Source organism: Musca domestica, unplaced genomic scaffold (genome assembly GCF_030504385.1).
Source record: "Musca domestica strain aabys unplaced genomic scaffold, Musca_domestica.polishedcontigs.V.1.1 11, whole genome shotgun sequence".
NCBI classification, from domain to species: Eukaryota; Metazoa; Arthropoda; class Insecta; order Diptera; family Muscidae; genus Musca; species Musca domestica.
This window is the reverse complement of record NW_026712133.1, coordinates 8,110,477-8,137,370: the sequence shown is the minus strand read 5'-3', so window position 1 is coordinate 8,137,370 and position 26,894 is coordinate 8,110,477. Positions and strand designations below refer to the sequence as shown.

General features: G+C 37.7%; 1 long non-coding RNA gene across 1 annotated transcript; it reads left to right on the top strand.

Annotated features, from left to right (window-relative positions):
* The first annotated feature begins 1,486 nt into the window (after positions 1-1,486).
* LOC131806450 (uncharacterized) lies at positions 1,487-26,007 on the top strand. The gene is made up of 2 exons (XR_009344042.1): positions 1,487-23,284; positions 23,353-26,007. It is a non-coding gene; the product is annotated as an uncharacterized LOC131806450 (long non-coding RNA).
* Positions 26,008-26,894: the final 887 nt, after the last annotated feature.

Here is a 26,894-nt window from a genome sequence, read left to right as displayed (position 1 = left end):
GAGACATCACGAGTTAAGATAAATTCATTCTACGATTAAGTTAAGCGGTCTTATGTGGGATGTCGAGACTATGTTTTAGAAGACATAAACAATCAGAAAAAAAGATGAGGACTCAATATCTAGAGGCCATCGATTCATACGAGAAAGCTATCGGCACATATAATAGTCGAAGCTTATACAGAAGGAAGATAAAGAAAAGTCGAAATGAGAGGCACTTTTGAAACAACAATTAAGAACGGAAACACCGTTGTCAATACTGCCCTCATGTGACACCGACACACCATGTCCCACTCAATAATGATGGGTTCGAGATAACCTGGAAGTATTTAACTGAGAGATATTAGAATCGGACAAAGCAGGTCAACGAGCAACTGAACATTTTATTCAATTTACCAGCTGTTAAGTGGAAACATTGAAAGTCGACGTTTCAGGATGGGACTCAATACAACATTTTGGAAATACCATTCACGATTGTTAGACTCTTTCTTTTGGGCAGAATTTAATAATACTTTGACCCACAAACTTAAAATTTTAGAATCAGTTGGTAATATAAAGCCAAGCTTTTCGAAATCGAATACTCAGAGTCAGATCAGGCTTGAACATAATAAGGTCACAAACAGTTTCCAGACCAATAATTACTAAAGCAAGTAAATTAATCAACAAACTAAGGCACATTATCAGAATACGTGTCAAATTTGTAAAGCTTATAATTTCATATGGGATTGTAATCGATAGGATTAATCTTGTTAATATTTCACATTTGTGTTGTGGTCTTAAATATTTACAGTCGGATCACCCATGAAATCTATTAGTGTCTTGTTGGCCTAAATTACTGTTTTTGGATGGATAATTGGCAGACCCTTATTGGAAGAAGCTCACAAGATTAGAAAAATGTCACTCTGCAGCGCTATATCAATTGATGAAATTTTTACACGCTTTTGCCGTTTAAAAAGTGTGAGGAACTTGGAGACTCAAGAAAGATTGCCTTCTCATAATTCTATAGAATGGAAACTCCTTAAAAATACAAAAATCTTACAAAAAACTTACTAAGTAAAAAAGAGGTCAATGAGTTAACAGGCATCCTTACGGGGCACCTGGGCCTACAAGATAGGATATGCAGAAAACCGCATATGCAGGACATGTGGGGAAGATGACGAAACATTGGAACACTTTCTCTGCCAATGCCCAGCGGTTTCAAATTTCAGATCCCAATTCTTAGGGAACGATTCCATACCAGACCTTAATCAGACCATGGTAAATGATATAAAGCAGTTACGAAATTTCATAAAGGCAACTGAATTTCAAATATAAAAGACTGTAAACTGCCCGCCTTCTTCAAAAAACTCTTAGTCCAGAGCGCACAACAGGCCTATACTGGCTTAAGTGTATGCCCAACATGGCATGCGGCGAATTGCTTCGCTCCTCTTTTCAGCCTAACCTAACCTACATGCAGGTCCAGTTTTACAATAAGATATTACATATTTATAATGCCGACGTTACCAAGATGTGCCGACAGATTTTGTTGGACCCTAGTCCAACACAGTTTCACGAATATTATTTAGAAAATTTTCGTGAAATCCTATTGAGGATTATGAGTGGTTTACGGTAACATTTGGGGTTAATTTAGCACGCTTCCTAGCATTTAGAACTCTCATTCAATTTGCAGAAGATACAAAAGACACATCCACTAGCACCGAAAATAATTTTTATGACATTATTTTCAATCGAAGATACCATAAAGTCTCACAAGAAGTTAGTAGCCGCTATGAAAATTGCCAAATTGTTGTAACTGCCAAACTAGTCAAGGCTTGATAAGATTAACTGTTTTTTTTGTTTGAAAATAATTTTTTTTTTAATTTTTACACGGTTTTTGTAATTGAGGCGCAAAGTAATGAATAATACTGAAAAAATCCGCCGGAGGAAATTTAGAGATGCTTTGGGCCCCTTGTGCTACCACAGTGCCGTGAGAATATTTTAATAATAAATACCTGTGCTTACTCTTAAATAATAAAAACGTTATAACATTTCAAAATATTTACATTTTTGCACAGAATGTCTTTTTGAGTTTTTTTGTTTTATTTTGTGCTTCAATTTATCATTCGTAATGCCAGATTGTTTAGTTTTCATTATGAATAACGTTTGTTGGAAGAAAAAACTGGGTTTCAAGAAAAAAATGACGTGGCAAAACTTTGTTAACAATTGGCAATTGGGTTAATTTTTTTAATTATATAAATAAAAAGAAAAAAATGTAAATTTAAATGTGTATTTATTTACCTTGAAACTTTCAAATACTTGATATCCGCGCTATCAGCCAAAGTGATTTTAATTCGCACTTACAAAACAAATACAATTTCACTTGCAAAATCCAAAGTGGTTTCAAACCAAAAAAAATGCGATTTTCGCTTTCTAAGTACGGAATTAAATTCACTTTGGGTGATAGCGCGCATATTATATTACACTACAAACAAACAATACATAATTGCGAAATTTTTTCATCCCGTTGCAACTAGTTATTGATGGTAATTGTCAATTTGTAAGCATTTTCCCTCGCAGTACATTTTTTAAACGACTCTACGTTTTGAACAAACATAGTATGTTTTATATGTCTCAATGTTAGAATTTATTCAGTCCATTGCATTTATAACAAATGCCGATAGAAATAAACTGTTTAGCATCACGTCTGGTATATTCAAAAAATTTAATAGCTTTTAGGTGAGTGTACATAACTAGCTTGGCCTCAAAGGAGAGTGTCACAGTTCGCCAGATTTAGACATTGGGTCATCCGGTCTGATAAATGACTTGACTTAGCAACCCGGCATTTCTCCTAGCTCAGACTATCTCCCGATAATCGTCTCCATCAGTAGATCGCCCGATTTCATAACCTCTGAACGCCGCACTTTCCTTAACCATTGGAAAGCCCATGACTCAATAAGAAAGATTGCTCAACTTCAAAAAAGAATACCCATCTGTAATTATTTGTCACATTTTCTGTAATTTTCCTTGTCACATTTCTCTACATAAAAACAGGTTCCCATCTCTGATTTGTGTATGTACAATGGATTTATAAATACAAATTTTGACATTGAGATGTTGTCAAATGAATAATTTTTGAAAAAATTGTAAACATATGCTTGCATGACTTTACCTCCTTGTTTCTACGATGCTCAACTTCAAAGAAACTAAAAAAATGAACTTTGTGCTGGAGCCTTATAGTGTCAAAATGACTTTTAAATATGCAATAGATGGTTTGGTTTATTTTCCATTTTTCACAAAATTCTTATATTGGGAAACCCGTGAAACAAAAATGGAATTTTGGGGTTATTCCACAAGATTGGATCTAAATAGTAGGACAATATTGCTTTATCCCAATATTGTACAATGTCCTGCCCAATTACATCGAAATTATGCATTTATTTTGCAACCGAATTTGAAATAATTTCAAATTAACGGAAATGATATTTAGGGACATCGCCGCTCGCTATATACCTGCTGGTCGAATGCCCGAAGTAAGACCAAATTTCTTGAGCTCCGGCGTACTAACCCTACTGATCCCAGACAGTGGAAGTCCGCAGATTGATACAGGAACATGATAGGACAGCAGTCGCATTTAACGACGTAACGGTGACTGATCCGAAGAGGTTCGCTGGCCATTTTAAACGCCAATTTGTCGAGCAGCCCGAGAGTGATAGAGCGAGGCTAGGAGTACTGCAGCGTATAAGAGCTCTTTCCGCCGAGGATATACCTGAATAGTTTACGATGGGTGATGTTGCGAATGTCTTCCGAAACGCTAAGTCATCTAAAGTCATGTTGAAGCAACTGGATACACCGGGAGTTGAGTATATTGAGTGATAAATTGAAAAGTAGGAACAAGGTCCTTAAGACGCTAGCCGGCAAGGTCCTCCGGGGTTCGGATAAGGAAACCTTGTTGACCTTTTATAAAGCGATATGTCGTTCTGTTGTTAGCTATGCTGCTGCAGTGTGGTCCGAGTGCAATGCAGCGGTAAAGTATTCAGACCTGCCAGAATGCCGCCCTGAGAACTGCAACAGGGTTCCTCCTCATGACTCCTGTGGACCATTTACATGAGGAGACGAAGTGTTTTCGTTGCAGTACCTGCTTGGGTGTTATCGTGGGTCATACTAACCAACATATATGGGGCAGAACTCCCCAACCAGGCGTGTCAGCAAGGACCAGCATGAGTCTTTCCCTATTGGATCTGATATTTGCAAATGCTAGACATTGTTTTCATCATCTTCCCCGTATGCCCTGTATATGCTGTTATCTGTACAGATAAGCTTGTAGGCCCAGGTGACCCGTTACATCCCAGTTACCCCACTAATCTACTACTGATGCGTATGTTAGAACAAGTCTAACTACGCTTTTGAATATCCAGTGCGTCATCCTTGAATTAAAACTCGTCTGCATAACAGACTGGTTCAAATCCTTTGTTGGTTAAATTCCGTAAAGACTGTTTATGGAAGTGTAACATAAGGTGTGTCTGCTTACTTTTCCTGCAGGAATTGTCCAGCAACATCTTTCTGAGAGAGTAAGGTAGTTTTATTATCTTTTGCAAGGAAATTGCGAAAAGTAAACAGACAAGCTTCCTGCAGAAGCTTGCAACTAATCAGCTGATTTGTCAAAACAAACCAATTTGTCCCCCATTAAAAGAATTAAACGAAAGGAACCACCACCAATTTCACAAGTTTTATAAATAACAAGTAAGCTAAGGATATAGTCGTGCGCGGCCGACTATGTGATACCCTACAACACTACAATATGTTAGAAGCCCCCTCATATCCAAATCCATTTTGGAAGATTTTTTCAATATTTACGCACTCCGTCGTGCTGTTAGTTTTTGTGGTCCATTTTACGGCTAAATATAATCCAATGGTCATCCAAAATGCTAGAATTCTTCACTGTGCTTAACTATCTTCTCAGGCGTGCCGATTGGCTTCAATTGTGTTATCATGATTTTTTTCTGTTTTTGTTTCATTTGAACCCATATATATTTTGCGATCATCTCCAAAAGCAATTTGGCTATAGTCGTCGACGAAATCAGCATAAAAAGCCAGAAGTTCGCCTTTTGGGTATTTCGGATATCGCCTGTAAGTAATGTTAGTATTTTTGCACACAAAAGTAGTGGTCCATTATAACTGCTGTCTTAAATTCTAACTTCATGCAAGATTTCGTGTCCTTTGGTTTCTATGTGTGACCTTTATAACATTTGCAAAATCAGGAACATTTTGAGTTGCTGGCCCATTTCAACCCCTAAATATATTGCGGACATATTTGAAAACAATAGGCTTAGCCCTTCTGAGCCTAACCCTACCTTTGTCAAAAATTTCGTGAGGATCGAATGATAATTGCAATCTGTGTATACATAATAACCCGATGACCATCAAAATTGGAAGGCATCTGCCCAGCCCAAAGCTCTAGCCCCATGCTAACTTTTGCTTCGATTGGTCTATAATTGTGACCTGTAGAGCAACTGCAAAATTTTTGCATCATTTTTCAGTTTTTGGTCCATTTCAACCCCTTAATATTGTGCGATCATCTCCAAAAGAAATAGGGTTCTATTCTGATTAACCCCACCTACATTTTAAATTTCGTGAAGATCGGGCTATAATTGCGACCTGTAGAGTGATTACCAATTAACATGGACAGACGGACGGACGGACATACATAGCTAGATCGACTCAGCTCGGCGAGATAGGAAGATCCATATATACTTTCCTATGTGGGAAATCAATATTTCGTGGTGTTACATAATTTTTGGCCCAATCAAACTTATAATACCCCCAACACAAAGTGTTGTAGGGTATAAAAAGGAAATTGACAATAAAATAAAAATATGAGCAATAAAAGGAAGATAGATATGATGTGTTCCGCGGAATCTTTTAAACCTGTTGCTAATGGCATTTGTCTAAAAATGCTGGAAAAAGTCTTTTACTTTCTTATTACATATTAATATTTACTTTTTTCATATTTTGTAAAGTTGTTCTCCAAAAACAATTAGTCTTGCTAATTCCAAAACAATATTTTCAAATTAAAATCACAAAAAGAAATTAATAAACAATAGAAAACATCTGATTGAATGACGATGAATGAGAAGAAGAAGAGTTGCAAGAGATTGCAAGAAGAAATTTGTCCAGCAAGAATTTGCAAACTCTCACTGAAAGAACTGTCAAAATTTCTCTCTCCAACCGCTCTCTTTTGCAGAACTTTCGGGTTAACAGACGACTTCCAGTAACAATTTGTAACAATTGTTACAAATTTTAGGGTAACCATACACACCTATAGTGAATGATGGCAACCCCAAAAAAAAATGTCAATTGACGTTTGCTGACATTTCATAATCCTCGATCTCTTCCTTTTGTGACTAGCTTTGAGTAAACAAGTATTCTTTAACATTAAAATTGTAATTTTTTATTTTTAAGACATAAATATTATTCAATAAATGAATTCCAAATAATAAAAGTTATGTTAATTGGCGACGAGGATGAAACATCGACTGGAGTACAAAGTGAAACAGAGGAAAGTAAGATGGCTTCAAAATACGGCGATTTGACAACAGTTTAATGTGGCTGCGGGAAATTGGCAGATTTATCTAAAACAGATGATTTTTTTTTCATGGCAAATGGTATAGCGGACGAGGATGCAAAAAAGGCGATATTTTTATCTTCTTGTGGGCCAGATACCTACGTACTGTTGAAATCCATAGCCACTCCAGATAACGTTATGGACAAAACATTCTCGTTTAAAAGAGCCGTGGAATTGTTATCCAAACATTTTTGCCCGCCACCAAACCAGATTATACAGCATTTCCAGTTTTACCGCAGAGACCAGAAAGAGGGAGAGACGGTTCCCGAATTTTTGACCGCTTTAAGAAATTTGGGCCAATATTGTGAATTCACAGATTTGGGTGTAATGCTGCGTGACGGATTGGTGTGTGGATTAAGAGATAGATGAGAGTCTACAGAAATGATTGTTGTCAAATGATAAACTAACACTCAAAATTGCACAGGAAGAAGCCATTGCCAGTGAAGAGGCCCAGACGAATTTAGCCGCATTGAAAACACCAGTTAACCAGCAAAAGATAAACAGAATTGGTAACGGCAGAGAAAAAAAGAGTAAAGCAAAAAATCAATCCAGAGATTGTTTTAGATATGGGGGTACACATTCGCCAGACCAGTGCCGGTTTAAAGAAGATTACCACTTCTGCAAAGAACGTGGAGATATTGAAAAGGCGTGTATCACCAAAGCCAGGTCGTCCAGGAAAAAACTCTGGAGGAGCAATGGGTAAGAATAATGTTAACCAGATCAAAATACCCCCGAATGACGGAAACCAGGACTACATTTTGTCAATGAGTGGAGTAAATGGCATATCGATCCGCAGAGAAGTGAAAATTTGTGAAAAATCTATTGAGGTGGATATTGACTCTGGTGCCAGTCACTCAATTATGAGTGAAGATAAATTTTATAAGAAGTTCCGTAACCTAAAGTTACATCCCAGTAAAACACATCTAAAAGCATGGGGCACAGAAAATAATTGCCAAATTTGTGGCGAAGAACGTGTTCCAGTTTCTTTGGGTGCTATTAACTGGAAGCTGATACTGGTACGTGGAAGAGGTCCATCCTTAATTGAAAGAAATTGGTTTGAGTAATTGGGAATTTCCATAATTAGTCCAGTGCACAGCATCGAAGGTGGGTTACCAGAAGAGGTAACTGAATTCAACACAATATTCGATTCAATGGAGGAGGATGGTGTGCTACGTTCATTGACGAATAGCGTATGGGCTACTCCAATAGTTCCAGTTTTAAAACCAGATAATACCATACGCATTTTTGGTGATTATTAATGTACGGTAAACCAGATGATTTGTAAAGAAACATCCCCTGCCAACCAACATGGAAGTGCTAACAACTTTAGCGAATTGTAAATGGTTTTTCAGATTGGGTTTAGATAGAGCGTACACTCAGGTGAAAGTAGGCGATGAATCAGCAAAAATTTTAACCATTAACACACATCGTGGATTGTTTGAGGTTACCAGATTACCGTTCGGTATATCCACAGCACCAAGTATTTTTCAACGTATGATGGAAGGCCTGTTAAGTGGCATAGATGGCGTTGTGGTATATCTTGATGATATTTTGATTGGTGGTAAGACGGTTCAGGAGATGTGGGACCGAACAAAAGTTGTTCTTCGACGCATACAAGATACCGGTTTAAAATTAAAAAGAAGTAAATGTGTTTTTTCTGTTCAAGAGCTATGCCTTTTGGAGTTCAAGGTAAATCGAGATGGTGTGAAACCAACAGATGAAAAGATCAGGGCAATTTATCAAGCACCTGAACCAACCGACAAACAACAACTGCAATCATTCCTGGGATTAGTAACATTTTACGAACGATTTTTCCGCAACAAGTTAAATGTGTTGGAGCCGCATTATCGTCTTTTGCAAAAGGATGCCAGCAAGTTTTGATCAGGTAAAGAAAAATCTTCAATCTGAAAATCTTTTGGTTCGTTATTCCGCAGAATTGCCATTGATTTTGAGTGGTGATGCTTCACCATACGGAGTGGGGCAGTCTTAGCTCACGTCATACCAGTCTTAGCTCACGTCATGCCAATTGCTTTTGGGTGCCGGACTCTCCAATCAGCTGAAAAGAACTCTACCCAGTTAGACAAGAAGGCACTTGCGATTATTTTTGGCTAGAAGAAGTTTAACCAGTTTTTGAGTTGAAGAGAATTTACGATCTTAACTGATCACAAACCGTTGTTGGGACTGTTTAATCCAGTGAAACCCATATCTGAGCATATGTCACCTAGGATGTTGAGATGGTGGTTGATGCTAGGGGCATACCAATACAACATAAAATATAGAGAAGGGAAGAAAAACAAAAATGCAGATGCATTAAGCAGGCTACCATTTAAAGAAGTAGGTGGAACAATTCCGAATATTCCTGAAATTTTATATTGTACAGAAGGCAAAGACCAGTTCTTAATAATGTTTGCCATTGTTTGCTTTTGGGTACAAGAGTAATAATACCCACAATTTTCGTTCCCGTATTTTGAATATGTTGCATGAAGTACACCAAGGTATGTCAGCCATGAAAGCTACCGCCAGAAGTTATTTTTGGTGGCCAGGTCTCAATAAGGACATCGGGATGACGGCGAAAAAATGTGAGAAATGTTCCCAACAAAATAAACACCCTCCAGCGGCAGAATCAAAACCATTTAGACCGTGGTCGAGAGGCATGCGGCGAATTGCTTCGCTCCTCTTTTCAGCCTAACCTAACCTACATGCAGGTCCAGTTTTACAATAAGATATTACACATTTATAATGCCGACGTTACCAAGATGTGCCGACAGATTTTGTTGGACCCTAGTCCAACACAGTTTCACGAATATTATTTAGAAAATTTTCGTGAAATCCTATTGAGGATTATGAGTGGTTTACGGTAACATTTGGGGTTAATTTAGCACGCTTCCTAGCATTTAGAACTCTCATTCAATTTGCAGAAGATACAAAAGACACATCCACTAGCACCGAAAATAATTTTTATGACATTATTTTCAATCGAAGATACCATAAAGTCTCACAAGAAGTTAGTAGCCGCTATGAAAATTGCCAAATTGTTGTAACTGCCAAACTAGTCAAGGCTTGATAAGATTAACTGTTTTTTTTGTTTGAAAATAATTTTTTTTTTAATTTTTACACGGTTTTTGTAATTGAGGCGCAAAGTAATGAATAATACTGAAAAAATCCGCCGGAGGAAATTTAGAGATGCTTTGGGCCCCTTGTGCTACCACAGTGCCGTGAGAATATTTTAATAATAAATACCTGTGCTTACTCTTAAATAATAAAAACGTTATAACATTTCAAAATATTTACATTTTTGCACAGAATGTCTTTTTGAGTTTTTTTGTTTTATTTTGTGCTTCAATTTATCATTCGTAATGCCAGATTGTTTAGTTTTCATTATGAATAACGTTTGTTGGAAGAAAAAACTGGGTTTCAAGAAAAAAATGACGTGGCAAAACTTTGTTAACAATTGGCAATTGGGTTAATTTTTTTAATTATATAAATAAAAAGAAAAAAATGTAAATTTAAATGTGTATTTATTTACCTTGAAACTTTCAAATACTTGATATCCGCGCTATCAGCCAAAGTGATTTTAATTCGCACTTACAAAACAAATACAATTTCACTTGCAAAATCCAAAGTGGTTTCAAACCAAAAAAAATGCGATTTTCGCTTTCTAAGTACGGAATTAAATTCACTTTGGGTGATAGCGCGCATATTATATTACACTACAAACAAACAATACATAATTGCGAAATTTTTTCATCCCGTTGCAACTAGTTATTGATGGTAATTGTCAATTTGTAAGCATTTTCCCTCGCAGTACATTTTTTAAACGACTCTACGTTTTGAACAAACATAGTATGTTTTATATGTCTCAATGTTAGAATTTATTCAGTCCATTGCATTTATAACAAATGCCGATAGAAATAAACTGTTTAGCATCACGTCTGGTATATTCAAAAAATTTAATAGCTTTTAGGTGAGTGTACATAACTAGCTTGGCCTCAAAGGAGAGTGTCACAGTTCGCCAGATTTAGACATTGGGTCATCCGGTCTGATAAATGACTTGACTTAGCAACCCGGCATTTCTCCTAGCTCAGACTATCTCCCGATAATCGTCTCCATCAGTAGATCGCCCGATTTCATAACCTCTGAACGCCGCACTTTCCTTAACCATTGGAAAGCCCATGACTCAATAAGAAAGATTGCTCAACTTCAAAAAAGAATACCCATCTGTAATTATTTGTCACATTTTCTGTAATTTTCCTTGTCACATTTCTCTACATAAAAACAGGTTCCCATCTCTGATTTGTGTATGTACAATGGATTTATAAATACAAATTTTGACATTGAGATGTTGTCAAATGAATAATTTTTGAAAAAATTGTAAACATATGCTTGCATGACTTTACCTCCTTGTTTCTACGATGCTCAACTTCAAAGAAACTAAAAAAATGAACTTTGTGCTGGAGCCTTATAGTGTCAAAATGACTTTTAAATATGCAATAGATGGTTTGGTTTATTTTCCATTTTTCACAAAATTCTTATATTGGGAAACCCGTGAAACAAAAATGGAATTTTGGGGTTATTCCACAAGATTGGATCTAAATAGTAGGACAATATTGCTTTATCCCAATATTGTACAATGTCCTGCCCAATTACATCGAAATTATGCATTTATTTTGCAACCGAATTTGAAATAATTTCAAATTAACGGAAATGATATTTAGGGACATCGCCGCTCGCTATATACCTGCTGGTCGAATGCCCGAAGTAAGACCAAATTTCTTGAGCTCCGGCGTACTAACCCTACTGATCCCAGACAGTGGAAGTCCGCAGATTGATACAGGAACATGATAGGACAGCAGTCGCATTTAACGACGTAACGGTGACTGATCCGAAGAGGTTCGCTGGCCATTTTAAACGCCAATTTGTCGAGCAGCCCGAGAGTGATAGAGCGAGGCTAGGAGTACTGCAGCGTATAAGAGCTCTTTCCGCCGAGGATATACCTGAATAGTTTACGATGGGTGATGTTGCGAATGTCTTCCGAAACGCTAAGTCATCTAAAGTCATGTTGAAGCAACTGGATACACCGGGAGTTGAGTATATTGAGTGATAAATTGAAAAGTAGGAACAAGGTCCTTAAGACGCTAGCCGGCAAGGTCCTCCGGGGTTCGGATAAGGAAACCTTGTTGACCTTTTATAAAGCGATATGTCGTTCTGTTGTTAGCTATGCTGCTGCAGTGTGGTCCGAGTGCAATGCAGCGGTAAAGTATTCAGACCTGCCAGAATGCCGCCCTGAGAACTGCAACAGGGTTCCTCCTCATGACTCCTGTGGACCATTTACATGAGGAGACGAAGTGTTTTCGTTGCAGTACCTGCTTGGGTGTTATCGTGGGTCATACTAACCAACATATATGGGGCAGAACTCCCCAACCAGGCGTGTCAGCAAGGACCAGCATGAGTCTTTCCCTATTGGATCTGATATTTGCAAATGCTAGACATTGTTTTCATCATCTTCCCCGTATGCCCTGTATATGCTGTTATCTGTACAGATAAGCTTGTAGGCCCAGGTGACCCGTTACATCCCAGTTACCCCACTAATCTACTACTGATGCGTATGTTAGAACAAGTCTAACTACGCTTTTGAATATCCAGTGCGTCATCCTTGAATTAAAACTCGTCTGCATAACAGACTGGTTCAAATCCTTTGTTGGTTAAATTCCGTAAAGACTGTTTATGGAAGTGTAACATAAGGTGTGTCTGCTTACTTTTCCTGCAGGAATTGTCCAGCAACATCTTTCTGAGAGAGTAAGGTAGTTTTATTATCTTTTGCAAGGAAATTGCGAAAAGTAAACAGACAAGCTTCCTGCAGAAGCTTGCAACTAATCAGCTGATTTGTCAAAACAAACCAATTTGTCCCCCATTAAAAGAATTAAACGAAAGGAACCACCACCAATTTCACAAGTTTTATAAATAACAAGTAAGCTAAGGATATAGTCGTGCGCGGCCGACTATGTGATACCCTACAACACTACAATATGTTAGAAGCCCCCTCATATCCAAATCCATTTTGGAAGATTTTTTCAATATTTACGCACTCCGTCGTGCTGTTAGTTTTTGTGGTCCATTTTACGGCTAAATATAATCCAATGGTCATCCAAAATGCTAGAATTCTTCACTGTGCTTAACTATCTTCTCAGGCGTGCCGATTGGCTTCAATTGTGTTATCATGATTTTTTTCTGTTTTTGTTTCATTTGAACCCATATATATTTTGCGATCATCTCCAAAAGCAATTTGGCTATAGTCGTCGACGAAATCAGCATAAAAAGCCAGAAGTTCGCCTTTTGGGTATTTCGGATATCGCCTGTAAGTAATGTTAGTATTTTTGCACACAAAAGTAGTGGTCCATTATAACTGCTGTCTTAAATTCTAACTTCATGCAAGATTTCGTGTCCTTTGGTTTCTATGTGTGACCTTTATAACATTTGCAAAATCAGGAACATTTTGAGTTGCTGGCCCATTTCAACCCCTAAATATATTGCGGACATATTTGAAAACAATAGGCTTAGCCCTTCTGAGCCTAACCCTACCTTTGTCAAAAATTTCGTGAGGATCGAATGATAATTGCAATCTGTGTATACATAATAACCCGATGACCATCAAAATTGGAAGGCATCTGCCCAGCCCAAAGCTCTAGCCCCATGCTAACTTTTGCTTCGATTGGTCTATAATTGTGACCTGTAGAGCAACTGCAAAATTTTTGCATCATTTTTCAGTTTTTGGTCCATTTCAACCCCTTAATATTGTGCGATCATCTCCAAAAGAAATAGGGTTCTATTCTGATTAACCCCACCTACATTTTAAATTTCGTGAAGATCGGGCTATAATTGCGACCTGTAGAGTGATTACCAATTAACATGGACAGACGGACGGACGGACATACATAGCTAGATCGACTCAGCTCGGCGAGATAGGAAGATCCATATATACTTTCCTATGTGGGAAATCAATATTTCGTGGTGTTACATAATTTTTGGCCCAATCAAACTTATAATACCCCCAACACAAAGTGTTGTAGGGTATAAAAAGGAAATTGACAATAAAATAAAAATATGAGCAATAAAAGGAAGATAGATATGATGTGTTCCGCGGAATCTTTTAAACCTGTTGCTAATGGCATTTGTCTAAAAATGCTGGAAAAAGTCTTTTACTTTCTTATTACATATTAATATTTACTTTTTTCATATTTTGTAAAGTTGTTCTCCAAAAACAATTAGTCTTGCTAATTCCAAAACAATATTTTCAAATTAAAATCACAAAAAGAAATTAATAAACAATAGAAAACATCTGATTGAATGACGATGAATGAGAAGAAGAAGAGTTGCAAGAGATTGCAAGAAGAAATTTGTCCAGCAAGAATTTGCAAACTCTCACTGAAAGAACTGTCAAAATTTCTCTCTCCAACCGCTCTCTTTTGCAGAACTTTCGGGTTAACAGACGACTTCCAGTAACAATTTGTAACAATTGTTACAAATTTTAGGGTAACCATACACACCTATAGTGAATGATGGCAACCCCAAAAAAAAATGTCAATTGACGTTTGCTGACATTTCATAATCCTCGATCTCTTCCTTTTGTGACTAGCTTTGAGTAAACAAGTATTCTTTAACATTAAAATTGTAATTTTTTATTTTTAAGACATAAATATTATTCAATAAATGAATTCCAAATAATAAAAGTTATGTTAATTGGCGACGAGGATGAAACATCGACTGGAGTACAAAGTGAAACAGAGGAAAGTAAGATGGCTTCAAAATACGGCGATTTGACAACAGTTTAATGTGGCTGCGGGAAATTGGCAGATTTATCTAAAACAGATGATTTTTTTTTCATGGCAAATGGTATAGCGGACGAGGATGCAAAAAAGGCGATATTTTTATCTTCTTGTGGGCCAGATACCTACGTACTGTTGAAATCCATAGCCACTCCAGATAACGTTATGGACAAAACATTCTCGTTTAAAAGAGCCGTGGAATTGTTATCCAAACATTTTTGCCCGCCACCAAACCAGATTATACAGCATTTCCAGTTTTACCGCAGAGACCAGAAAGAGGGAGAGACGGTTCCCGAATTTTTGACCGCTTTAAGAAATTTGGGCCAATATTGTGAATTCACAGATTTGGGTGTAATGCTGCGTGACGGATTGGTGTGTGGATTAAGAGATAGATGAGAGTCTACAGAAATGATTGTTGTCAAATGATAAACTAACACTCAAAATTGCACAGGAAGAAGCCATTGCCAGTGAAGAGGCCCAGACGAATTTAGCCGCATTGAAAACACCAGTTAACCAGCAAAAGATAAACAGAATTGGTAACGGCAGAGAAAAAAAGAGTAAAGCAAAAAATCAATCCAGAGATTGTTTTAGATATGGGGGTACACATTCGCCAGACCAGTGCCGGTTTAAAGAAGATTACCACTTCTGCAAAGAACGTGGAGATATTGAAAAGGCGTGTATCACCAAAGCCAGGTCGTCCAGGAAAAAACTCTGGAGGAGCAATGGGTAAGAATAATGTTAACCAGATCAAAATACCCCCGAATGACGGAAACCAGGACTACATTTTGTCAATGAGTGGAGTAAATGGCATATCGATCCGCAGAGAAGTGAAAATTTGTGAAAAATCTATTGAGGTGGATATTGACTCTGGTGCCAGTCACTCAATTATGAGTGAAGATAAATTTTATAAGAAGTTCCGTAACCTAAAGTTACATCCCAGTAAAACACATCTAAAAGCATGGGGCACAGAAAATAATTGCCAAATTTGTGGCGAAGAACGTGTTCCAGTTTCTTTGGGTGCTATTAACTGGAAGCTGATACTGGTACGTGGAAGAGGTCCATCCTTAATTGAAAGAAATTGGTTTGAGTAATTGGGAATTTCCATAATTAGTCCAGTGCACAGCATCGAAGGTGGGTTACCAGAAGAGGTAACTGAATTCAACACAATATTCGATTCAATGGAGGAGGATGGTGTGCTACGTTCATTGACGAATAGCGTATGGGCTACTCCAATAGTTCCAGTTTTAAAACCAGATAATACCATACGCATTTTTGGTGATTATTAATGTACGGTAAACCAGATGATTTGTAAAGAAACATCCCCTGCCAACCAACATGGAAGTGCTAACAACTTTAGCGAATTGTAAATGGTTTTTCAGATTGGGTTTAGATAGAGCGTACACTCAGGTGAAAGTAGGCGATGAATCAGCAAAAATTTTAACCATTAACACACATCGTGGATTGTTTGAGGTTACCAGATTACCGTTCGGTATATCCACAGCACCAAGTATTTTTCAACGTATGATGGAAGGCCTGTTAAGTGGCATAGATGGCGTTGTGGTATATCTTGATGATATTTTGATTGGTGGTAAGACGGTTCAGGAGATGTGGGACCGAACAAAAGTTGTTCTTCGACGCATACAAGATACCGGTTTAAAATTAAAAAGAAGTAAATGTGTTTTTTCTGTTCAAGAGCTATGCCTTTTGGAGTTCAAGGTAAATCGAGATGGTGTGAAACCAACAGATGAAAAGATCAGGGCAATTTATCAAGCACCTGAACCAACCGACAAACAACAACTGCAATCATTCCTGGGATTAGTAACATTTTACGAACGATTTTTCCGCAACAAGTTAAATGTGTTGGAGCCGCATTATCGTCTTTTGCAAAAGGATGCCAGCAAGTTTTGATCAGGTAAAGAAAAATCTTCAATCTGAAAATCTTTTGGTTCGTTATTCCGCAGAATTGCCATTGATTTTGAGTGGTGATGCTTCACCATACGGAGTGGGGCAGTCTTAGCTCACGTCATACCAGTCTTAGCTCACGTCATGCCAATTGCTTTTGGGTGCCGGACTCTCCAATCAGCTGAAAAGAACTCTACCCAGTTAGACAAGAAGGCACTTGCGATTATTTTTGGCTAGAAGAAGTTTAACCAGTTTTTGAGTTGAAGAGAATTTACGATCTTAACTGATCACAAACCGTTGTTGGGACTGTTTAATCCAGTGAAACCCATATCTGAGCATATGTCACCTAGGATGTTGAGATGGTGGTTGATGCTAGGGGCATACCAATACAACATAAAATATAGAGAAGGGAAGAAAAACAAAAATGCAGATGCATTAAGCAGGCTACCATTTAAAGAAGTAGGTGGAACAATTCCGAATATTCCTGAAATTTTATATTGTACAGAAGGCAAAGACCAGTTCTTAATAATGTTTGCCATTGTTTGCTTTTGGGTACAAGAGTAATAATACCCACAATTTTCGTTCCCGTATTTTGAATATGTTGCATGAAGTACACCAAGGTATGTCAGCCATGAAAGCTACCGCCAGAAGTTATTTTTGGTGGCCAGGTCTCAATAAGGACATCGGGATGACGGCGAAAAAATGTGAGAAATGTTCCCAACAAAATAAACACCCTCCAGCGGCAGAATCAAAACCATTTAGACCGTGGTCGAGAGGCATGCGGCGAATTGCTTCGCTCCTCTTTTCAGCCTAACCTAACCTACATGCAGGTCCAGTTTTACAATAAGATATTACACATTTATAATGCCGACGTTACCAAGATGTGCCGACAGATTTTGTTGGACCCTAGTCCAACACAGTTTCACGAATATTATTTAGAAAATTTTCGTGAAATCCTATTGAGGATTATGAGTGGTTTACGGTAACATTTGGGGTTAATTTAGCACGCTTCCTAGCATTTAGAACTCTCATTCAATTTGCAGAAGATACAAAAGACACATCCACTAGCACCGAAAATAATTTTTATGACATTATTTTCAATCGAAGATACCATAAAGTCTCACAAGAAGTTAGTAGCCGCTATGAAAATTGCCAAATTGTTGTAACTGCCAAACTAGTCAAGGCTTGATAAGATTAACTGTTTTTTTTGTTTGAAAATAATTTTTTTTTTAATTTTTACACGGTTTTTGTAATTGAGGCGCAAAGTAATGAATAATACTGAAAAAATCCGCCGGAGGAAATTTAGAGATGCTTTGGGCCCCTTGTGCTACCACAGTGCCGTGAGAATATTTTAATAATAAATACCTGTGCTTACTCTTAAATAATAAAAACGTTATAACATTTCAAAATATTTACATTTTTGCACAGAATGTCTTTTTGAGTTTTTTTGTTTTATTTTGTGCTTCAATTTATCATTCGTAATGCCAGATTGTTTAGTTTTCATTATGAATAACGTTTGTTGGAAGAAAAAACTGGGTTTCAAGAAAAAAATGACGTGGCAAAACTTTGTTAACAATTGGCAATTGGGTTAATTTTTTTAATTATATAAATAAAAAGAAAAAAATGTAAATTTAAATGTGTATTTATTTACCTTGAAACTTTCAAATACTTGATATCCGCGCTATCAGCCAAAGTGATTTTAATTCGCACTTACAAAACAAATACAATTTCACTTGCAAAATCCAAAGTGGTTTCAAACCAAAAAAAATGCGATTTTCGCTTTCTAAGTACGGAATTAAATTCACTTTGGGTGATAGCGCGCATATTATATTACACTACAAACAAACAATACATAATTGCGAAATTTTTTCATCCCGTTGCAACTAGTTATTGATGGTAATTGTCAATTTGTAAGCATTTTCCCTCGCAGTACATTTTTTAAACGACTCTACGTTTTGAACAAACATAGTATGTTTTATATGTCTCAATGTTAGAATTTATTCAGTCCATTGCATTTATAACAAATGCCGATAGAAATAAACTGTTTAGCATCACGTCTGGTATATTCAAAAAATTTAATAGCTTTTAGGTGAGTGTACATAACTAGCTTGGCCTCAAAGGAGAGTGTCACAGTTCGCCAGATTTAGACATTGGGTCATCCGGTCTGATAAATGACTTGACTTAGCAACCCGGCATTTCTCCTAGCTCAGACTATCTCCCGATAATCGTCTCCATCAGTAGATCGCCCGATTTCATAACCTCTGAACGCCGCACTTTCCTTAACCATTGGAAAGCCCATGACTCAATAAGAAAGATTGCTCAACTTCAAAAAAGAATACCCATCTGTAATTATTTGTCACATTTTCTGTAATTTTCCTTGTCACATTTCTCTACATAAAAACAGGTTCCCATCTCTGATTTGTGTATGTACAATGGATTTATAAATACAAATTTTGACATTGAGATGTTGTCAAATGAATAATTTTTGAAAAAATTGTAAACATATGCTTGCATGACTTTACCTCCTTGTTTCTACGATGCTCAACTTCAAAGAAACTAAAAAAATGAACTTTGTGCTGGAGCCTTATAGTGTCAAAATGACTTTTAAATATGCAATAGATGGTTTGGTTTATTTTCCATTTTTCACAAAATTCTTATATTGGGAAACCCGTGAAACAAAAATGGAATTTTGGGGTTATTCCACAAGATTGGATCTAAATAGTAGGACAATATTGCTTTATCCCAATATTGTACAATGTCCTGCCCAATTACATCGAAATTATGCATTTATTTTGCAACCGAATTTGAAATAATTTCAAATTAACGGAAATGATATTTAGGGACATCGCCGCTCGCTATATACCTGCTGGTCGAATGCCCGAAGTAAGACCAAATTTATTGAGCTCCGGCGTACTAACCCTACTGATCCCAGACAGTGGAAGTCCGCAGATTGATACAGGAACATGATAGGACAGCAGTCGCATTTAACGACGTAACGGTGACTGATCCGAAGAGGTTCGCTGGCCATTTTAAACGCCAATTTGTCGAGCAGCCCGAGAGTGATAGAGCGAGGCTAGGAGTACTGCAGCGTATAAGAGCTCTTTCCGCCGAGGATATACCTGAATAGTTTACGATGGGTGATGTTGCGAATGTCTTCCGAAACGCTAAGTCATCTAAAGTCATGTTGAAGCAACTGGATACACCGGGAGTTGAGTATATTGAGTGATAAATTGAAAAGTAGGAACAAGGTCCTTAAGACGCTAGCCGGCAAGGTCCTCCGGGGTTCGGATAAGGAAACCTTGTTGACCTTTTATAAAGCGATATGTCGTTCTGTTGTTAGCTATGCTGCTGCAGTGTGGTCCGAGTGCAATGCAGCGGTAAAGTATTCAGACCTGCCAGAATGCCGCCCTGAGAACTGCAACAGGGTTCCTCCTCATGACTCCTGTGGACCATTTACATGAGGAGACGAAGTGTTTTCGTTGCAGTACCTGCTTGGGTGTTATCGTGGGTCATACTAACCAACATATATGGGGCAGAACTCCCCAACCAGGCGTGTCAGCAAGGACCAGCATGAGTCTTTCCCTATTGGATCTGATATTTGCAAATGCTAGACATTGTTTTCATCATCTTCCCCGTATGCCCTGTATATGCTGTTATCTGTACAGATAAGCTTGTAGGCCCAGGTGACCCGTTACATCCCAGTTACCCCACTAATCTACTACTGATGCGTATGTTAGAACAAGTCTAACTACGCTTTTGAATATCCAGTGCGTCATCCTTGAATTAAAACTCGTCTGCATAACAGACTGGTTCAAATCCTTTGTTGGTTAAATTCCGTAAAGACTGTTTATGGAAGTGTAACATAAGGTGTGTCTGCTTACTTTTCCTGCAGGAATTGTCCAGCAACATCTTTCTGAGAGAGTAAGGTAGTTTTATTATCTTTTGCAAGGAAATTGCGAAAAGTAAACAGACAAGCTTCCTGCAAAACAAACCAATTTGTCCCCCATTAAAAGAATTAAACGAAAGGAACCACCACCAATTTCACAAGTTTTATAAATAACAAGTAAGCTAAGGATATAGTCGTGCGCGGCCGACTATGTGATACCCTACAACACTACAATATGTTAGAAGCCCCCTCATATCCAAATCCATTTTGGAAGATTTTTTCAATATTTACGCACTCCGTCGTGCTGTTAGTTTTTGTGGTCCATTTTACGGCTAAATATAATCCAATGGTCATCCAAAATGCTAGAATTCTTCACTGTGCTTAACTATCTTCTCAGGCGTGCCGATTGGCTTCAATTGTGTTATCATGATTTTTTTCTGTTTTTGTTTCATTTGAACCCATATATATTTTGCGATCATCTCCAAAAGCAATTTGGCTATAGTCGTCGACGAAATCAGCATAAAAAGCCAGAAGTTCGCCTTTTGGGTATTTCGGATATCGCCTGTAAGTAATGTTAGTATTTTTGCACACAAAAGTAGTGGTCCATTATAACTGCTGTCTTAAATTCTAACTTCATGCAAGATTTCGTGTCCTTTGGTTTCTATGTGTGACCTTTATAACATTTGCAAAATCAGGAACATTTTGAGTTGCTGGCCCATTTCAACCCCTAAATATATTGCGGACATATTTGAAAACAATAGGCTTAGCCCTTCTGAGCCTAACCCTACCTTTGTCAAAAATTTCGTGAGGATCGAATGATAATTGCAATCTGTGTATACATAATAACCCGATGACCATCAAAATTGGAAGGCATCTGCCCAGCCCAAAGCTCTAGCCCCATGCTAACTTTTGCTTCGATTGGTCTATAATTGTGACCTGTAGAGCAACTGCAAAATTTTTGCATCATTTTTCAGTTTTTGGTCCATTTCAACCCCTTAATATTGTGCGATCATCTCCAAAAGAAATAGGGTTCTATTCTGATTAACCCCACCTACATTTTAAATTTCGTGAAGATCGGGCTATAATTGCGACCTGTAGAGTGATTACCAATTAACATGGACAGACGGACGGACGGACATACATAGCTAGATCGACTCAGCTCGGCGAGATAGGAAGATCCATATATACTTTCCTATGTGGGAAATCAATATTTCGTGGTGTTACATAATTTTTGGCCCAATCAAACTTATAATACCCCCAACACAAAGTGTTGTAGGGTATAAAAAGGAAATTGACAATAAAATAAAAATATGAGCAATAAAAGGAAGATAGATATGATGTGTTCCGCGGAATCTTTTAAACCTGTTGCTAATGGCATTTGTCTAAAAATGCTGGAAAAAGTCTTTTACTTTCTTATTACATATTAATATTTACTTTTTTCATATTTTGTAAAGTTGTTCTCCAAAAACAATTAGTCTTGCTAATTCCAAAACAATATTTTCAAATTAAAATCACAAAAAGAAATTAATAAACAATAGAAAACATCTGATTGAATGACGATGAATGAGAAGAAGAAGAGTTGCAAGAGATTGCAAGAAGAAATTTGTCCAGCAAGAATTTGCAAACTCTCACTGAAAGAACTGTCAAAATTTCTCTCTCCAACCGCTCTCTTTTGCAGAACTTTCGGGTTAACAGACGACTTCCAGTAACAATTTGTAACAATTGTTACAAATTTTAGGGTAACCATACACACCTATAGTGAATGATGGCAACCCCAAAAAAAAATGTCAATTGACGTTTGCTGACATTTCATAATCCTCGATCTCTTCCTTTTGTGACTAGCTTTGAGTAAACAAGTATTCTTTAACATTAAAATTGTAATTTTTTATTTTTAAGACATAAATATTATTCAATAAATGAATTCCAAATAATAAAAGTTATGTTAATTGGCGACGAGGATGAAACATCGACTGGAGTACAAAGTGAAACAGAGGAAAGTAAGATGGCTTCAAAATACGGCGATTTGACAACAGTTTAATGTGGCTGCGGGAAATTGGCAGATTTATCTAAAACAGATGATTTTTTTTTCATGGCAAATGGTATAGCGGACGAGGATGCAAAAAAGGCGATATTTTTATCTTCTTGTGGGCCAGATACCTACGTACTGTTGAAATCCATAGCCACTCCAGATAACGTTATGGACAAAACATTCTCGTTTAAAAGAGCCGTGGAATTGTTATCCAAACATTTTTGCCCGCCACCAAACCAGATTATACAGCATTTCCAGTTTTACCGCAGAGACCAGAAAGAGGGAGAGACGGTTCCCGAATTTTTGACCGCTTTAAGAAATTTGGGCCAATATTGTGAATTCACAGATTTGGGTGTAATGCTGCGTGACGGATTGGTGTGTGGATTAAGAGATAGATGAGAGTCTACAGAAATGATTGTTGTCAAATGATAAACTAACACTCAAAATTGCACAGGAAGAAGCCATTGCCAGTGAAGAGGCCCAGACGAATTTAGCCGCATTGAAAACACCAGTTAACCAGCAAAAGATAAACAGAATTGGTAACGGCAGAGAAAAAAAGAGTAAAGCAAAAAATCAATCCAGAGATTGTTTTAGATATGGGGGTACACATTCGCCAGACCAGTGCCGGTTTAAAGAAGATTACCACTTCTGCAAAGAACGTGGAGATATTGAAAAGGCGTGTATCACCAAAGCCAGGTCGTCCAGGAAAAAACTCTGGAGGAGCAATGGGTAAGAATAATGTTAACCAGATCAAAATACCCCCGAATGACGGAAACCTGGACTACATTTTGTCAATGAGTGGAGTAAATGGCATATCGATCCGCAGAGAAGTGAAAATTTGTGAAAAATCTATTGAGGTGGATATTGGCTCTGGTGCCAGTCACTCAATTATGAGTGAAGATAAATTTTATAAGAAGTTCCGTAACCTAAAGTTACATCCCAGTAAAACACATCTAAAAGCATGGGGCACAGAAAATAATTGCCAAATTTGTGGCGAAGAACGTGTTCCAGTTTCTTTGGGTGCTATTAACTGGAAGCTGATACTGGTACGTGGAAGAGGTCCATCCTTAATTGAAAGAAATTGGTTTGAGTAATTGGGAATTTCCATAATTAGTCCAGTGCACAGCATCGAAGGTGGGTTACCAGAAGAGGTAACTGAATTCAACACAATATTCGATTCAATGGAGGAGGATGGTGTGCTACGTTCATTGACGAATAGCGTATGGGCTACTCCAATAGTTCCAGTTTTAAAACCAGATAATACCATACGCATTTTTGGTGATTATTAATGTACGGTAAACCAGATGATTTGTAAAGAAACATCCCCTGCCAACCAACATGGAAGTGCTAACAACTTTAGCGAATTGTAAATGGTTTTTCAGATTGGGTTTAGATAGAGCGTACACTCAGGTGAAAGTAGGCGATGAATCAGCAAAAATTTTAACCATTAACACACATCGTGGATTGTTTGAGGTTACCAGATTACCGTTCGGTATATCCACAGCACCAAGTATTTTTCAACGTATGATGGAAGGCCTGTTAAGTGGCATAGATGGCGTTGTGGTATATCTTGATGATATTTTGATTGGTGGTAAGACGGTTCAGGAGATGTGGGACCGAACAAAAGTTGTTCTTCGACGCATACAAGATACCGGTTTAAAATTAAAAAGAAGTAAATGTGTTTTTTCTGTTCAAGAGCTATGCCTTTTGGAGTTCAAGGTAAATCGAGATGGTGTGAAACCAACAGATGAAAAGATCAGGGCAATTTATCAAGCACCTGAACCAACCGACAAACAACAACTGCAATCATTCCTGGGATTAGTAACATTTTACGAACGATTTTTCCGCAACAAGTTAAATGTGTTGGAGCCGCATTATCGTCTTTTGCAAAAGGATGCCAGCAAGTTTTGATCAGGTAAAGAAAAATCTTCAATCTGAAAATCTTTTGGTTCGTTATTCCGCAGAATTGCCATTGATTTTGAGTGGTGATGCTTCACCATACGGAGTGGGGCAGTCTTAGCTCACGTCATACCAGTCTTAGCTCACGTCATGCCAATTGCTTTTGGGTGCCGGACTCTCCAATCAGCTGAAAAGAACTCTACCCAGTTAGACAAGAAGGCACTTGCGATTATTTTTGGCTAGAAGAAGTTTAACCAGTTTTTGAGTTGAAGAGAATTTACGATCTTAACTGATCACAAACCGTTGTTGGGACTGTTTAATCCAGTGAAACCCATATCTGAGCATATGTCACCTAGGATGTTGAGATGGTGGTTGATGCTAGGGGCATACCAATACAACATAAAATATAGAGAAGGGAAGAAAAGCAAAAATGCAGATGCATTAAGCAGGCTACCATTTAAAGAAGTAGGTGGAACAATTCCGAATATTCCTGAAATTTTATATTGTACAGAAGGCAAAGACCAGTTCTTAATAATGTTTGCCATTGTTTGCTTTTGGGTACAAGAGTAATAATACCCACAATTTTCGTTCCCGTATTTTGAATATGTTGCATGAAGTACACCAAGGTATGTCAGCCATGAAAGCTACCGCCAGAAGTTATTTTTGGTGGCCAGGTCTCAATAAGGACATCGGGATGACGGCGAAAAAATGTGAGAAATGTTCCCAACAAAATAAACACCCTCCAGCGGCAGAACCAAAACCATTTAGACCGTGGTCGAGATTACATTTTTGGGAACCAATATTCTTATCATCTTCGACTCATATAGCAAGTGGGTAGAAGTTAAAATAACCAAAGACACCAGTTCTATAAAAACAATTGAACTAATGAGAGATGTATTGGCATCACATGGGATACCAGGCACCATTGTATCCGATAATGAACGAAATTTTGTGTCAGGCGAGTTTGAGTCATTTTTGTCATCAAATGACATGATACATACGAACAGCACCGTATCATCCATCATCAAACGGCCAGGCGGAAAGGTTCGTACAAACAATAAAATCACTTTTAAAGAAAATGCCACAAGCAAACATCAAGAAGAGTTTAGAAAACATACTTATACGGTTATGAACAACATCCAATCCAACAAATGGAGAAAGCCCAGCAGAAATCTTGATGGGGAGGAAGCTAAGAACAATTTTTGATCAAATACACCCGAGCAACAACAAAGCTGGGGACAATTTGGCAATAGAAGTAGAAGTGGAATCGGTGAATAGGAACAGAAGTTTCAATTCTGGAGATTTGGTATGGACACGGAATTTTGGCAGAGGTAAAAAATGGCTGCCAGGTACTGTTAGAAACACAGGGGCTAGAAATTATGAAGTCGATGTAGGAGGAGATTTACAATCTAGACACGTAGACCAGCTGCGATCTCGAGTTATCAGTCCAACAACAGCACCCCATGAACAAAACACTACACTGCCGATAGATACGCACAAAACATGGATTTTAACCGCGAAGAAGATAAAAAGCCAACAAACACAACTGCTAATGACAGCACACCTGGTTCAACAAACAATGAAGTAGCCAGGCAGAAACCTGATCGAGACGTCACAACAAGAAGTCGACCGCAGAGGCGTAGAAATCTTCCATCGAGGTTAAAGGACTATCTAATGGGGGAGAAACTGTAATATAGTGAATGATGGTAACCCTAAAAAAATTCAATTGACGTTTGCTGACATTTCATAATCCTCGATCTCTTCATTTTGTGACTGGCTTTGAGTAAACAAGTATTCTTTAACATTAAATTGTAATTTCTATTTTTTAAGACATAACTATTATTCAATAAATGAATTCCAAATAATAAAAGTTATGTTAGATAGTAACCCACAGAAGAGGTGATAAAATAAACCCTGTGGCGTTCTTTGGCCAACTTTGTCCCTTATTTTAACTTCATATAGCCCATAACTTATCCATCGATTCCTTAGCATACGTTTTACTCAATCCCTGAGGGCCTGGTCAATCTGGAAATTGTCTAGGGATTGGATGAATGTATCTGTTTGACGTTATTGAAAGCGCCTTCGATATCAATGTATACTGCCAGTGCCTACATCTTTTTATCGAAGGTGCTCTCGATGTGGTGTACAAACTCATGTAATGTAGTTTTCACTGCAAATGCGACATATTTTTCTATTTTTGCATGGAGAGAAAACGATCGTCATGTTATGCTCTGTTTGATCAAACGCACAACAGTACGTGACATGATCAGAATTTTATCAAGATGTCAAAAAACAGAATTTTCAGCATATTTTCGTATAGATAGAAAAACTTTTTCTACACGTTTACAAGAAAAATATGAATTTGTACTTCTTTTTATATATCTAAATGATTTATTGCTTCACAATAATAACGCACATCCAAACTCTGCTCTACCGTCGGAGTAACACACACACACGTACACAAATGACACACAATTATGTCGATGACATGGTTCGCTGTCATCGTTGACATTTTTTTTTTTTTTAAGAACAGCTTCGAACTATTGACAGTGACAGGGGTCGTTGTTGGGTGTAAACAGCGTCTCCAGTGTGATCTGTGAATACTAGTGATACGCAGTGGAAACACATCCAGACCTGCCAGAATTCTGCCCTGAGAACTGCTAAAGGGTGCCTTCTTATGACAACAGTGGACCATCTACATGAGGAGGCAGGTCCTTCCCTTACTTCAGCATAACCATATGCTTTCGTTGCAGAATC